We start from the raw sequence: 16,641 nt of genomic DNA on the forward strand, positions 1-16,641 counted from the left end.
TAGTCCCCTGTCCGGTCACTAGGACAGAGATCAGGCCAGAGCCCGCAGATGTGTTGGGTGCCATTTGCTCGGCTCTGTCAGTGACTGGTTGGAGACAGGACAGAGGAGAGGCGGGGGGCGCAGTGCTGGGAGACCGTGATGCTAGACAGGGACCCGCCAGGCCGGGTTTGGGGGCCCGCCCCTCACCTACGCTCGCAGGTGGCAGGCAGAGCGCCTGAGCTCCTTTCGTGTCTTGGGGCATACTCAAGTCACACCACAGTTTACAAGGAGTTTCACAGATGCAGAACCGGGCACTGGGACCGGGAATCTGAGGTGAGGTGGAGAGGGCGGACAAACCTAAGGCGCTGATGATTCCAGCCTGGGGTGAGAACCGCTAACCTGGATCCTCGCGAGCTGGCGGAGACGCGATGCTTGCCTGTGTGGGTGCGGAGGCGGGGAAGGCCAATTGGACCCCTGCTTTCCTCTCTTTCTTCCAGACTCAGAATTCTTGGGAAGACTGCGCGTGTTGGAAGAGGGCCGGGAGGGGAGGTGGTGGTGGCCGAGCGGAAAGGAACAGAGCTGACACCTGAATCTAGACTGGAGAGTTTAAGAAATTCGAAACTCCTCCGACTCCTGTCCCGCATCCCATCTTGGCCCCTCCCTGCTACGTAGGGTGGGCGGGTTTTCTTAGCGTCCTCAGTCTCCGCGCTCCTGGTGCAAATAAAAACCCCGACAGGTATCAAACAAGATTCCTGCCCTCCCCCGCTGGCACCCTCCTGTTTCCTCTCCACGCACGCCCTTCCCTTTCTCCCTCCTTTTTCTTTTTATTTATTTAGAACTTTTTTTTTTTTTTGCTGAGTGTTTCTTTCTAGAATTTTGTTTGGCACCAAAATAACTCAAACCACCTTCTTTATCTTTCTCATCTACAAGTAAGCAGAGGAGATGTAGACAATTACGCGTGAAACGCCAAGGACCTAGGATGTGTGCTGTTTGCTTTGGATATTTGTTAAATGGAAGGGTGGGTGGGTGCGTGGATAAAGGCATGAATGAATTCCCACTAAAAGGGGAAACAAAACCCAAAAAACTCCATGACTTCAGCTCCACAGATGTTCTGATATGTAGTTCAAGGAAAACAATGACAGTTATCCTGCATCTTAGTTTTTAAACTTTTTATTTTATATGGAAGTATAGTTGACAAACAATGTTATTTTAGTTTCAGGTGTACAGCAAAGTGATTCAGTTTTACATAAATATACATCTATTCTTTTTCAAGTTCTTTTCCCATTTGTTATATAATATTTTTTAAAACCTCTTTGTTTTGTATTGGGGTATAGCCAATTAATAATGTGATGGTTTTAGGTAAACAGCAAAGGGACTCTGCCATACATATACATGTATCCATTCTCCTCCAAATTTCCCTCCCATCCAGGCTGCCACATAACACTGAGCAAACTTACATGTGCTATGCAGTAGGTTCACCTTGGTTATCCGTTTCAAATATAGCACTGTGTACCTGCCAATCCCAAACTTCCTAACTATCCCTCCCCACCACCCTTCCCCTGCCCCTGGTAACCATCTACAAAATTTACAAACAGCTTAATATCATCAAAAAAACAACCCAATAAATGGGCAAAAGACCTAAATAGATGCTTTTCTAAAGAAGACATACAGATGGCCAAGAGGCACATGAAAAGATGTTTAACATCGCTAATTATTAGAGAAATGCAAATAAAAACTACGAGATATCACCTCATACTAGTCAGAATGACTATCATCAAAACCACCACAAATAATAAATGCTGAAGAGGGTGTGGAGAGAAGGGAACCCTTCTGCACTGTTGGAGGGAATATAAATTGGTACAGCCACTGAGGAGAACAGTATGGAGGTCCCTTAAGAAACTAAAGATAGAGCTACCATACAATCTTGCAGTTCTACTCCTGGGCATGTGTCTGGAGAAAAATATGGTTTGCAAGGATACATGCACCCCAGTGTTCATTGCAGCACTGTTTACAATAGCCAAGACATGGAAGCAACCTAAATGTTCATCGACAGAAGAATGGATAAAGAAGATGTGGTACATACATACAATGGAATATTCCTCAGCCATTAAATGAATAAAATAATGCAGGGACTTATATGAATTTAGAGATTGTCATACTGAGTGAAGTAAGTCAGACGAAGAGAAATATCATATGATATCACTTGTATGTGGAATCTAAAAAAAAGACATACAAATGAACTTAATAACAAAACAGAAACATACTCTCATTTTAACCTAACTAGTCAAACAACATGGATAATTGAGGCTACGATTGATTGTTTGAGGTCTAAACCACCCAGATGAACCTTAAATACAGGCTAGATAATTTGCCACATCGTTTCTGTCAAATATGCCATTTAGTTTGTGCTGCATAGATAAAACACCATGTCAATTCAATTGGCAAGCCTCCTAGCTTGGGTGTTGGGTACCATTTGATCCAATGTTCAGAAAATCAATTTTTATTGATTTTCATTTTATTTGAATTTCAACAATTCAAATTTTATCTGCGTGTTCTGGCATTGTTTGGTCACGGTCATCTGGACTGCTTCCAGCTATTGATCCATGAGTTCCTTCTAGTTTCTGGACCTTACCTGCTCACAGCAGCCATCTCTCCCCTCTGCACACAGAAGTTCATTGCATCATGGTGTGAGAAGCCATCTCTGCCTTAGGACCAGAGCTCATCAGAGCCTCTCCTGGTTGCTGGTGCCTGGCTTTGGTCTCCCCTGGATGGCAGCTGCCTGCCCAGGTCACTAAAATCAGTAGACGCTTCTAGGCTTTACTGAGTCTGACTGCTGCTAACAGTCTGATCTCTTCAATCTCTTAATGAACAGAAGTTTTTTCTCCAGCTGATCCTATCTGAGCTCACCTTGATCTGTCTCTTTCTCCCACTTTCCCTCCCTTTCATATAATTCAGCAAATGTTTAAGAACAAACATGAGGGCTAGATCATGAATTGTACTAGTTATTTGGAAATCTGGGTTCTGGTCCTGCTGTCTCTTTTACTTGTATTATTGACAAGTGTGTTTACATTTTTTAGTTACATGATTGGTTTGAGGGGTTTTTGTTGTGTTTTGTTCAGTTATCATTTTGTTTGTAATTTTTAATTTTATCGCATTGTGGTGACTGAAGATGGTCTATGTATTATTTGGGGATGGGGGATGTGTTAAAATTTCCTTTGCAGCTTAGTCTATGGTCAATTTTTGTGAATGTGTATTCTCTGCTTAGAATGTAGTTATAAATGTTTCTATTAACCTAACCTTTTGTGTTACGCAAATAATCTCTTTCCTAATTTATCAAGGTGCTCATGGGTGCAAATAATAGGGACCCCAGTTAAACAGTGGCTTAACCATGAGACAGTTAAACTTATGTGACTGGATACCCAGAGGCAGAATGAGCCTGTGACCTAGTGGTGTCGTCATAGACTCTGTCTTTTTCCATTCCTCAGATCTGCTATCTGCAGCATGGCTTCTTCCCAGGGTTTGCCCCCAGGGGGTCAAGAGATGTAAACCAGCCACAGTTTTTCCTTTAAAGAAGGGGTTTTCAACCTTGGCACCATTGACATTTGGGGTGGAAAGTTGTTGTGGGGGGCTGTCCTTTGCATTTAGGACGTTTGGCATATTTATGGCATCTCCCAACTAGACACCAGTATCTTGTCCCCAGCTGGGACAAACAAAAAAGTCTCCAGACATTGCCAAATGCCCGTGGGGTGGGGGACATTGCCCGCAAGTGAGAATCAGGTGTATTTACTGGCAATAAAGGTTCACATACCCCAACCTGAACCAATTCCTGGAGTGAGAAGAGGGATGTTCTGACTGATTTATAGAAACTAAAATTTGTACTTGAAGCTGGAAGCAGAGTTGGCTTCCCTCAAAGTCTGTGCCCATATGGGAGGGGTGGGGTAGTCACACAAGACTCTGGCTCATGACCTAGAGGCAGGAAATGATGCTCGGAAGGTAGTGAACCATGTCTGCTACTCTTGAATTTTACTGTTTTCTGACCCGTTGCCCCCTCTACCTTCTATTCCAATGTGTCTAGTATTTATTCTTAGTTGAAAAAACTTTTTTTTGGCCATGCTGCAAGGCATGTGGGAACTTAGTTCCCCAATCAGGATCAAACCTGTGTCCCCTGCATTGGAAGTGAAGAGGCTTAACTGCTGGACTGCCAGGAAAGTCCCATAGTAGTTATTCTCTAAACATGCATGAATGGAAACTTGTAATTTCTAACATATACTGTTAACAAGCATCTGTATCCACCCCTAGATCAAGACAAGAACAAAGGAATATGGACAAGATTTAACTCCCTGCTGGAATTCCCTACTGGCAACTTCTATGCTGATATTTTAGATTCTTATTTAAAAGTTTCATACAGGCAATAGTTAGATATGCAGTTTCAAAGAATAGCAGAGAGAGATAAGAAAGCCTTCCTCAGCGATCAATTCAAAGAAATAGAGGAAAACAACAGAATGGGAAAGATCTCTTCAAGAAAATTAGAGATACCAAGGGAACATTTCATGCAAAGATGGGCTCAATAAAGGACAGAAATGGTATGGACCTGACAGAAGCAGAAGATATTAAGAAGAGGTGGCAAGAATACACAGAAAAACTGTTCAAAAAAGAGCTTCACGACCCAGATAATCACGATGGTGTGATCACTGACCTAGAGCCAGACATCCTGGAATGTGAAGTCAAGTGGGCCTTAGAAAGCATCACTACAAACAAAGCTAGTGGAGGTAATGGAATTCCAGTTGACCTATTTCAAATCCTGAAAGATGATGCTGTGAAAGTGCTGCACTCAATATGCCAGCAAATTTGGAAAACTCAGCAGTGGCCACACGACTGGAAAAGGTCAGTTTTCATTCCAATCCCAAAGAAAGGCAATGCCAAAGAATGCTCAAAGTACCGCACAATTGCACTCATCTCACACGCGAGTAAAGTAATGCTCAAAATTCTCCAAGCCAGGCTTCAGCAGTACGTGAACCGTGAACTTCCAGATGTTCAAGCTGGTTTTAGAAAAGGCAGAGGAATCAGAAATCAAACTGCCAACATCCACTGGATCATCAAAAAAGCAAGAGTTCCAGAAAAACATCTATTTCTGCTTTATTGACTATGCCAAAGCCTTTGACTGTGTGGATCATAATAAACTGTGGAAAATTCTGAAAGAGATGGGAATACCAGACCACCTGACCTGCTTCTTGAGAAATTTGTGTGCAGGTCAGGAAGCAACAGTTAGAACTGGACATGAAACAACAGACTGGTTCCAAATCAGGAAAAGAGTACATCAAGGCTGTATATTGTCACCCTGCTTATTTAACTTATATGCAGAGTACATCATGAGAAACGCTGGGCTGGAAGAAGCACAAGCTGGAATCAAGATTGCCAGGAGAAATATCAATAACCTCAGATATGCAGATGACACCACCCTTATGGCAGAAAGTGAAGAGGAACTAAAAAGCCTCTTGATGAAAGTGAAAGAGGAGAGTGAAAAAGTTGGCTTAAAGCTCAACATTCAGAAAACGAAGATCATGGCATCTGGTCCCATCACTTCATGGGAAATAGATGGGGAAACAATGGAAACAATGTCAGACTTTATTTTTTGTGGTACAAAATCACTCAGATGGTGATTGGAGCTATGAAATTAAAAGACGCTTACTCCTTGGAAAGAAAGTTATGACCAACCTAGATAGTATATTGAAAAGCAGAGATATTACGTTGCCAGCAAAGGTCCGTCTAGTCAAGGCTATGGTTTTTCCAGTGGTCATGTATGGATGTGAGAGTTGGACTGTGAAGAAAGCTGAGCACCGAAGAATTGATGCTTTTGAACTGTGGTGTTGGGGAAGACTCTTGAGAGTCTCTTGGACTGCAAGGAGATCCAACAAGTCCATCCTAAAGGAGATCAGTCCTGGGTGTTCATTGGAAGGACTGATGCTGAAGCTGAAACTCCAGTACTTTGGCCACCTCATTCGAAGAGTTGACTCATTGGAAAAGACTCTGATGCTGGGAGGGATTTGGGGCAGGAGGAGAAGGGGACAACAGAGGATGAGATGGCTGCGTGGCATCACCAATTCGATGGACATGAGTCTGAGTGACCTCCGGGAGTTGGTGATGGACAGGGAGCCCTGGCGTGCTCACTGAACTGAACTGAACTGAATGTATTAACCAGTTATTGTCTCTCAGCCCCAAATTCACTTTCTATACTCTGCGTTACAATACAGGGGCTGGGATTCTGCAAACTCCATTAATGCTTTACCAGCTGGTTTTATTAGGAAGTAAATTTTATTAGAAGGAAGTTGATGTCTCCTTGTCACCTCAAAGATGGAAAGTCTTTGGGGAGACATTCACTGGCTAGCTCTGCTATGAGATTTAAGTTTGGCTTATATAGCTGCTACATTTCCTTCTTCTGACTGAGAGCCAGTGAGCTCTCCCTGCTCCCTTTCCTCCCTCCCTCCTCCTGTGGAGATGATATTCTCCACATGGTCTTCTTTTCCCTCTTTGCCAGGAGCCACAGAGAATGCCTCCTTTCAAATCACTCTGTGTTAGACACTCCCTCTGCCCTCTTCCCCCATTCCCCAACATCCTGTGGCATCTCCCTAATTCTTCCAAGTATGGATCTCAAGCCTTGGACAGGAGTAGAAATATGTGGGCTCTTATGAGTCCAGGACACTGTGGACAGTAGCTGAACTTGGCATTTCTTGCAGCCCAGGTGTCATGGAGGAATTAATACTTACTACCTACAGAAGAGGAAACAGAAATATCAGCCACTCCTATAACTTAATTTAAAAAATGATCAAAACCTCCAAAACAAAAAAGGACAAAAACAAAACAAAAACAACAAAATGATGGGTGAAAGATGTGAACAAACATTTCATAAAGATTCACAATATCCAATAAGCATTTCAAAATGCTCTATACCATTAGTCGTCAGGGATATACAAATTAAATCTACAATGAAATACTATTACACACCCAATAGAATGGCTAAAATTAAAAAGATTGCCAATGCTAAGTGTTGACACGTATGCAGAGCAATTAGAATGCCCCCCAAAATTAAACACTTTTGTGCATCAAAGAACACTATCAAGAGACTGAAAAGGCAAACCACAAAAATAGGAAATATTTGTAAATAATATCCAAAAGAAGTGAAGGCAGGACCTTGAGCAGGTATTTGTGTACCCACTTTCATAGCAGCAAGATTCACAATAACCCAAAGATGGAGGAAATCTGACTGTCTATTGACTGATGAATGGATAAACAAACTGTGATATATCTATACAATGGAAAAAGAATGAAATTTTAACACATGCTACAACATGGATAAACCTTGAAAACTTTATGTTAACTGAAGTAAGCCAGACACAACAGGATAAATGGCGTATGATTCCACTTATATGCTGCTGCTGCTAAGTCGCTTCAGTCATGTCCGACTCTGTGCGACCCCATAGACGGCAGCCCACCAGGCTCCCCCGTCCCTGGGATTCTCCAGGCAAGAACACTGGAGTGGGTTTCCATTGCCTTCCCCAATGCATGAAAGTGAAGTCGTTCAGTCGTGCCTGACTCTTCGCGACCCCATGGACTGCAGCCTACCAGGCTCCTCCACCCATGGGATTTTCCAGGCAAGAGTACTGGAGTGGGGTGCCATCGCCGTCTCCTCCACTTATACGAGGCACCTAGAATAGCCTGGAGAATCCTATAGACAGAGGAGCCTGGCAGGCTATAGTCCATGGGGTTGCAAAGAGTTGGACACGACTTAAGCAGCAGCACCGATCAGAATAGTGAAACTTGTAAAGACAGAGTACAATAAAGGTTATTAGGAGCCGAGGGAAGGGGGATAGAAAGTTTACTGTTTCATTGGTATCAATTTTCAGTTTGGGATGGTGAAAAAGTTCTGGAGATGGACAGTGGTAATAGTTGCACAACAATATAAATGTACTTAATGCCATCGAATTGTACACTTTTCTTTTTGGCTGCACCGCACGGCTTCAATCCCTAGGGATTGAACCACAGCTGGGAAAGCGCTGAGTCCTAACCACTGCACCACCTGGGAACTCCCTGAATTGTGCACTTGAAACGTTTAAAATGGCAAATTTTACGTTATGTATATTTTACCATGATTAAAAAATGCTTTAAAAAACTATACGAAAATCTACCTTACAGAAAAATGATACTGATGAACCTATTTGCAGGAATAGAGATGCATAGAGAATGAACTTGTGGAACAGGGAGGCAAGGAGAGGGTGGGATGAATTGAGAGTTTACACTACCATGTATAAAGCAGATAGTGGGGAGTTGCTGTATAGTACTGGGAGTTCACTCTAGTGGATCACTCTAGTGGCTCAGACGGTAAAGCATCTGTCTGCAACGCAGAAGACCCAAGTTCGATCCCTGGGTTGGGAAGATCCCCTGGAGAAGGAAATGGCAGCCCACTCCAGTATTCTTGCCTAGAAAATCCCATGGATCTCGGAGCCTGGTGGGCTACTGTCCATGGGATCGCAAAGAGTCGGACACGACTGAGCGACTTCACTTTCACTGGGAGTTCACCCGGGTGCTCTGTGAAGAGCTCGAGGGGTGGGAGGGAGGCTCAAGAGGGAGGGGACATGTGTATACTATGGCTGACTCGTGTTGTTGTATGGCAGAAGTCAACACAGCATTATAAAGCAATTATCCTCCAAATAACAAAACAAAAAATCTATCTTCGGACCCAGCAATCTCACTCCTGTATTTACTGAAAAGAAAAGGACTTGTAAAAGAGTGTTCCCAGCAGGTTTGTTTATAATAGCTCCAAACAGGAAATAACCCAAGATGTCCATTAATAGGAGAATGGCTAACCAACTGTGGTGTTTACATGTAAAGAAATATTACTGAAGCCACTCAATCAATTGGTGGCTAAACAGAGATATGCACAAAGGTGGTTTTACCCCAGTTCCTTGCCTTTTTTCAACTTCACAGGGTGGATTTCCCTACTTAAACTCCAAAATTTTGACCTAAGGATATCCCTGAATGGTTCTGAAACCCCAGAGTTCCACAGCTGCCTCTGCTAAGACTCTCCCTTCCTCCTCTCAAAGGGAAGACTCCCCGCCCCCCATCATTATCTGTGCTTAGCTTCTAAGACCTGACATCCTGTACCTGGTCCAGTAGGTCTGGGTTCAACTGTTGCCAGAACTGCCAGAGGAACTCCTCGTCTTCTCGGCAGGAGGGCTTGGGGGTGCATTTATTTGGGTGCCCCAGCATACCTGGATCCCAGTTTTCACCTCTAGTGCTCCTAGCTTTACCTGGTCTTTCCCATATCTCTAGTTAGAACCCTTTGGCCACCATCATGCCATGACTCTGTGAGCCCTGATCGGTACCTCTCTTGAGGGTGATCCCCTCATGGGACTCTTTCTCCAAGGCACAGTGAGCACTGTACTCTGTAGAGTGCTGACGGTACGGACACCTGAGTGATACAATTCTTGTTTTACCACTTACTAAGGTAACCTCACTGTGCCTCAGTTTCCTCATCTGTAAAATAAAATACTACTTACATCATAGGATTGGCATGAGGATTAAATTGGTTGATAAGCTATTAAGTTCTTAAACACCGCCTGGCACATGGTAAGCACTGTGTGTTGTTATTTTTTTAACTGATCTGCCCCCATGTTCTCCATATTCTTTGAAAAATTTTGTTCTCATATGACAAGTGAAAGAAATAATTAGGATCCAGCCAGAACCCACTCAGGACGCAGTCATTTGAACAGGGAAAATTCAATATAAAGAGCTGTTAACTACTAAGCGGGGTAAAAGGAATCCTAAAGGATACAGGAATAACGGAGAAAGGGAGCAGCCTCTACCTCCAGAGATAACAGAGAAAACCCACGGAAGGATAAACTTGGAAAGGGCCCTCCCTCTCCACCGAGGCTGAGGCTTGGAACTCTCTGGTGGGTGCGTGGTGGGGGCTCACTGGATGGCAGGGAAGTTTGCCGAGGCGCTGCAGGCTGGGGTTGGCAAGCAGGAAGCTGTACTGGGAGGATGGCAAAATCTGACTGGAAGCCGCCCACTGGCAGCTGTGCTGGAGAAGCTAGAAACGCGCTGGAAGGAGGAAGAGAAGGCCCTTCAGTGTTCTTCTGGCACCTTCCATCCATTGATGGGGCACAACAGTAGCACTGGCTGGTGAGACTACAGGGCAGAGATCAGCAGAGAAGCACTAAGTTAACAACTGACACACACCCTGTTTACGTTCTCATAATTAAACGACATGTAATAGGGAATCCTTCCTATTTGTGTTTTATGTGTTTATAGCTTGGTAGCTCAGGCAATGGCACCCCACTCCGGTACTCTTGCCTGGAAAATCCCATGGATGGAGGAGCCTGGTGGGCTGCAGTCCACGGGGTCGAGAACTGTCGGACACGACTGAGCGACTTCACTTTCACTTTTCACTTTCATGCATTGGAGAAGGCAATGGCAACCCACTCCAGTGTTCTTGCCTGGAGAATCCCAGGGACGGGGGAGCCTGGTGGGCTGCCGTCCATGGGGTCGCACAGAGTCAGACACAACTGAAGCGACTTAGCAGCAGCAGCAGCTCAGTGGTAAAGAATCTGCCTGCCAAGCAGGAGATGCAGGTTTGATCCCTGGGTCGGGAAGATCCCCTGGAGAAGGAAATGGCAATCCACTCCAGTATCCTTGCCTGGGAAATCCCATGGACAGACGAGCCTGGTGGGCTACAGTCCATGGGGTTGTCAAGAGTCAGGCACGAATTAGCAACAGGCAGTACACAGCAGCCTATGGTTAGGACAGCCCTGTGCTCCTAGTGGTTGGCTGCAGTCACCAGTCACGCTGATGTTATTACAGCGCCCCCTTTCACTCTAAGAAATGTCCCTGTTTGGAGGATAAAAATGTGGTCACACGAACTCTTTACATACTATTTTCTGTCAAACTATTCCCACTGGTAAGTTAGAAACAAAATAGATACAGACACACAAATCTGCTTGAAGACAGCCCAGGTGTGGCGGGGTCGATTCAGGAAGAAGTGCAGCCCGAGCTGCTTTGCTCCATGGAGCACTGTTTGGTTTGTAGGTGGGAGAAACTAAGAGGCTGAAGAGCTGAGCCGAAAGCAATAGTTCTCAAGAGTGATATATGATTTTAAAATGTACGTCTGGGTTTGTCTAAAAGAGCTCTTTTAATACGTACAAAATAAAAAGTCTGACACGAAAGCAGTGTTGTTAAAATGGCAGCATCTTTTCTTTAACATCACATAAAGTCACGGTACATTTTATAGGATACGGCAACTTAGAGTTGATGAAATATGGTATACTTGTTCCCATGTTTGAATGTCTCTATGGCAGAGATTCCTGGAAGTGGAACTGCTGGGTCAAAGGACATGTATTTGATAGATTCTGCTTAACTGTCTTAAAAAAACAAAAAGACTGAACAGTGTCCATTTCCCCATATTCTAACACTGAAATGCCATCAGTCTTTAAATGTTTTTCTCCTCTGACAGGTTCTCACCATGTCATTTCAGCTTCAATCCAGAGTCAAGGGAATCTGTATTTCCCCAAATTATCATGTTCCTCTCCTGTATGTAATTGGTTCAAATCTGTATCACACTTCCCTAGAGCTTGGGCCATAAGACCGACACATCTTTCTCCTCCAAAGGACAAATAAAGGATCATTTCTCCATGTGGTGCTGGTAAGGATCATGGACTATTAGGATTGGAAGGGATTTTAGATATTGCCAAATTCTAGAAGTTCTGAAAGACATTCAAGATGGTTCTCACTGTTACAGGTGATAGAGCATCTTCTCTATTTCTACTTAGAAAAATAATAAAAGAATTCTTTAGTCCACCTCTTGCCCCATGAACGTGAAATCACTCTGGGAACACCTGGTGCCTGCTGACCAGCTGCTGCAGTGGTCCCTGAATACCAGACGTGTGTTTACGATTCAGCCACAGTCGTGGGTCCTAAGTGGTGAGTTTTGACTCCTCTGCAGCACCTATCTAAAATCATATATTGCTTCATATACAACCATAATGGAATGCTGGCTTAAAATATAAAAAGTTTGCTGAAATAAAGTAAAAGAAGACCATAAAATGAAAATTCTACAAATCTAGTTCAAGATGATCTTCATTTACTTGATGTGCAAATTGCATTTGGCTAATCAAAATGTTTATCTTGTATGTCAGAGGCAAAAACCAAGAAGACAAAATACAGTGATCATTATATCCAATTTGGTCTTTCATTATTAGGAATAAAGACCAGCCATACCCACTTCATGTTATTTGCAGAATGGTGCTTACACATAGCAGCCGGAACCCTTCTGTTTTAGCTTATCATTTAGACACAAAAAGCATGAAAGTAATAAAAATAAACCAGTTTTTAAAGTGCAAAAAGCATAAATTCTAAACATTCATTTAGGAAAGCAGTTTGTCTCTATTTTTGATGCTACAATGAGTCATTACATTTCATACATTTTAATATACATTTGTCCTAAGACCAGTATATGCTCTTTTAAAGACTGTTAACAAAGCATGCTTTTCTCTTACATAATTAAAGTAAATCAAACATTTTGCATTACATGGTAAATGGGAAGTCGAAGCTAGTCTTATGATACTAGGGATATTACTCAAGTTTATTTTAATATCATACCTATATCTAAAATAAGTTTTAAGAATCACTTCTTTGTTACACATCACACAAATTATTATATGATTAAATCAGCACAAGCTGTTGTCAAGAGTATACATGGTAAAAGGAATTCTCCAGTCAAGATAGGATAGAAAACTCTGGTTTAGATCTCATAGTTTACAAATGAGGAAACTGAGGCCCAGAAAGGGTAAGAGATTTACTTAAAGTCGCACAGCCAGGGAGGGCCAGACTCTTAGCTCAGTGCTCTTCAGGATGGGTGTGTCTGAGGTTAAGTGGTTTGAAGGTCTCAGGATACTCGTTCTTGCTGAAAACTCTCCAGTAGCAGAGGTTCTGACACTACCCTCTCTAGGTTTAGCACTGCCCTCACCAGCTTCCTCCGTTAGAGCCCCAATTTCCTTGGGGATTAAACTATTTTAGTTCTAAAAGGCTGTATTAGGTGTTGCCTTCCGTTCCTGTGCAATACAGTCAGTTAATATCTGCTGAACCAAAACTGTAAAGGGTGTCATACAAAGCAGTATCTGCTTGAACCATTACAAGATCTGAAAGTGAAGCGTGAAAAGGGAAGTTGGACCACCAGGGGCTATCTTTGCTCCTTATAGTTCACCAGAAATATTCCACCTGAGGAGCTAGGAGCAAGGACGAGCAGACTCTGCAAATGCTACTGGATCTGAGAAGATGCTGTGTTTGAGTCCATAACTTATTTTCTTGTCTTTCAGGAAATTAACCCCTTTCAATTTAGGGGAAAAATTATTCCCACCTGTGGGCAAATTATGCCTTTACCTTTAGAGTTTGTTCCGTGTTTTAGGAGGGACTTATTTCAAAGGCTCACTCTCTGCTGTCCTTGATTTACCAAGGACCCGGCAGAGTGGGCTCCAAGGAGCCCTAATCCTGGCATTTTGTAAACAGCTCTGCCTCCACCATCAGCCTGGTACCTGAAGGGATCTTGCAGGGGTGTTGACCATCTTCCTGAGCTCTGGATGCGTATCTCCCATCGTTCACAAACCATCTGGAGAGGCTTACTCCTCTCCTTTCCCTGGGTGCATAACACAGTGTGCACAAAGCATTGACCTTCCTGAAAACACCCCCTTCAGAGGCCCCTCCCTTACACAGAGCCTGTGTCTGTCACCTCGGCCTTTGCCTGATCATTCCAGTCTCTTCTGCTCCAATTTCAAGGCTTTTCTACAGTCCTACTCTTGACTTCATCACCCAAACACAACCTGTTAATGACAGTCATCACCATCAAGGTGATTGAGCTTCCCTGGCGGCTCAGACGGTAAAGGTTCCCGCCGGCAATGTAGGGGTTCAATCCCTGGGTTGGGAAGATCTCCTGGAGGAGGAAATGGCAACCGGCTCCAGTATTCCTGCCTGAAGAATCCCAAAGACAGAAGAGTCTGGTGAGCCCGTCCATAGAGTCGCAAAGAGTCCGACAAGACTGAGCAACTTAACACTTACCTTCCCTTCATCACGGTGATTATGCATGATCATTATTCTGCCCCCATCCCTTGCTCGTGATGGTTCTGAAATTTATTGACATAGTGTTCTCTTGTTTGTTGTCCTGGCTCTCCCAGGAAAGCAGAGATCATCAAACAGGGTGACCAACATGCCAACAGAGGCGCAGGAGACAATCGATGAAAGGAATCCGAGAGGGAAGGGGTCGGGGGACTTAGTGGAGGAGGCTGCTGATAAACTCCCAGAGGTCCCCACTAGAGTTATCTATCGAGGATAACAGACACAGTGCCTAGAACTCTCCAGAATGTTTACATTAAAAAATTTTTGAGATCAGAAAAAATATAATAAATGTAACGATAAATACAGCCTGGATTATATTTGTGTTTTATAGCAGCAAAACATAATTTTTAAAATTTTATTATTATTTTTTTTTATGCAGAAAGGGGCCCACAAAGACGAAGTGCATAGGGGGCGGGACAGTCATAATTCAGTCCTGGGTATGGTTTACACTTTCCGCTTTCAAAAAAGAAATGGATATCCAGATATTTGTATGAGACCTCTTGATTTTACATATTAGGAACTCGCTTTAAACAAAACATACATTGTGTGGCCCAACAAAAGACGTGGGACCCTAGCCTGCAGCCTCTTGAAGACTCGGGCTATCATCGTGTCCCCGGAACGCCAGTGGCCTGATACGATTTCGGGGACACTTCTTCAGCCTGAGTGCCCGAGCACCCCACTCAGAACAGAGTAGGGGGCAGTAGAAAGCCTTCGGGACACAACAAGGGTCTGACGGTAAAATCCCCGCCCAGTTCCGTGTTGGAAGCTCGAAGGCCACTTCGGCCCCGGCACTCTGGAGCCTCAACCGGCGGTTGCCGACTTCGCTCGTTCGCGGGTTTCCCGGCTCCCACCGACTTCCAGGGAGCGCAGGTTGGGGGGGGTCTTCCTGCTCACCAGGCAGGCTGGAGCACGGGGCAGGGACAGTCGTCCGGGACATCTACGGCCCCGGAGCCCAGGCCGCCCCGCTCCATCCCTCGCAACAAGGCCCGCCCACCGGCCGCAGCCTGTCTCCCGCGTGAGACCGGCTCCTCGCGGGGTCTGCTCCCGGCAGGCGAAGCTCCACACCAAGGACGCGGAGGTGGTTTTAAGACCGCAGCGGCCAGGGCTCCTTCTCCCGCGCTGCTCAGGGAGGCGGGCTGAGCTCTTTACACGGCCCTGACAAACGACCCCGCCATTCCAGACGGAGACTTCCGCAGCCTCCCCGCCTTCTCTTGGCCCGGAGCTGCCGGACCGGAAGCTGCGGGGTCTCTGGGCCCCGGCTAGTTCCAGCCGTGCCGCGAGCCGAAGGCGCGCATGCTCCGCAGAGGCCCGCACGGGGCCTGAGTAAACCCTGATAGAGCCATCGCGAGGCGGGGTAAGCGGAGCTCCAGTGGCGCAATCGGTTAGCGCGCGGTACTTATACAGCAGTACATGCAGAGCAATGCCGAGGTTGTGAGTTCGAGCCTCACCTGGAGCATGACCCTTTTGGATACCCGCACGTTCCCCACTTTTACCTCCGTGCTCAAGGAAACGAATCAAACTCTCTTTACACTCCTCAGTTCCTGTCTCTGACTACCCTGCGTGCGTCTTCTGCTCCGCTGCGGCAGGAAGCCGCTCGTATCCGCTCCTCTTACTCGCTTTCCAAGCTACTTGTTGCCCCAGCGAACCATCCAGCTGCCCGAACCCGGACGTTTACCTGCTGCTCCCTCTCCCTAGGCATTTCCTTTAACGGCATCCGATACCGGGGATGTGGACCACAGGGGCGCTGCACCGGTGATGGGGCCCTACCTGGGTCTCGTCATCGAAAATTCCGGCGCCCTCTCTACGGGGCTTGCCCGAGCTCCCGGAGCCGGTTCCCGGCCGCTGCCCCTTACCCAGGACCAGGAGCGGCGGGGTGCGCGTTGGGTGGCGGGGCGGGAGCCGAGCGACCACTCCCGCGAAGCCCAGAGCAGGAGCGGTCGCTATCCTCCTTTTTAACTACTACTAACTAGTCGTCGCCCCCTCCCTCGGATCTTCAGAGCCTCTAGGCGGCGGGCCCTTCTCCCCTCCCCAGGCCTCCAGGCCTCCCTGGGCGGATCTGCGGAGTTTGGGAAAAGTGCCTGGGCGTTTTCCTCCCCGTTTGTGCCCCTTCTCCCCGGTGTCAGTCAGGAGGGGTGGAATTCGCTGGCAGGCGGGAGAACAGACGTTTTCTAGGGATATCCTTTCCTGCCCGCCGCACACCCCAAGTTCAGAAGTACCCCCGGGAAGCAGGAAATCTGCCAGCTGGATTTGGAATGTTCCAGCACGTGAACGCACCCCTGAGGCATGGGGCCCGCTTTGCTAGCGGATGGGTGGGCGGGGGGCGCCCCACATCCCCGGGAGGTGGGGCGAAGTGGGGAACAAGAGTAGCTGGGTTGAGAGGCCTCCCGGACGCGTTCTCTAAGCGTGGTTTCAGCTGTTTTTATGAAGTGTGCTAGTAAACTCCTGGGATGGAAATACTACCAGGGTGCTGAGAAGAAAGACCTAGAAAGCTCTGAGAAAGTG

The 16,641-nt window shown here is 45.7% G+C and overlaps 1 non-coding gene across 1 annotated transcript; it reads left to right on the forward strand.

The window, feature by feature from the left end:
- Positions 1 to 15,502: 15,502 nt before the first annotated feature.
- TRNAI-UAU (transfer RNA isoleucine (anticodon UAU)) lies at positions 15,503 to 15,595 on the forward strand. Its single transcript is given in 2 exon segments — positions 15,503 to 15,540; positions 15,560 to 15,595. It is a non-coding gene; the product is annotated as a tRNA-Ile (tRNA).
- The last annotated feature ends 1,046 nt before the right edge of the window (positions 15,596 to 16,641 follow it).

Source organism: Bos taurus, chromosome 11 (genome assembly GCF_002263795.3).
Source record: "Bos taurus isolate L1 Dominette 01449 registration number 42190680 breed Hereford chromosome 11, ARS-UCD2.0, whole genome shotgun sequence".
NCBI lineage: Eukaryota > Metazoa > Chordata > Mammalia > Artiodactyla > Bovidae > Bos > Bos taurus.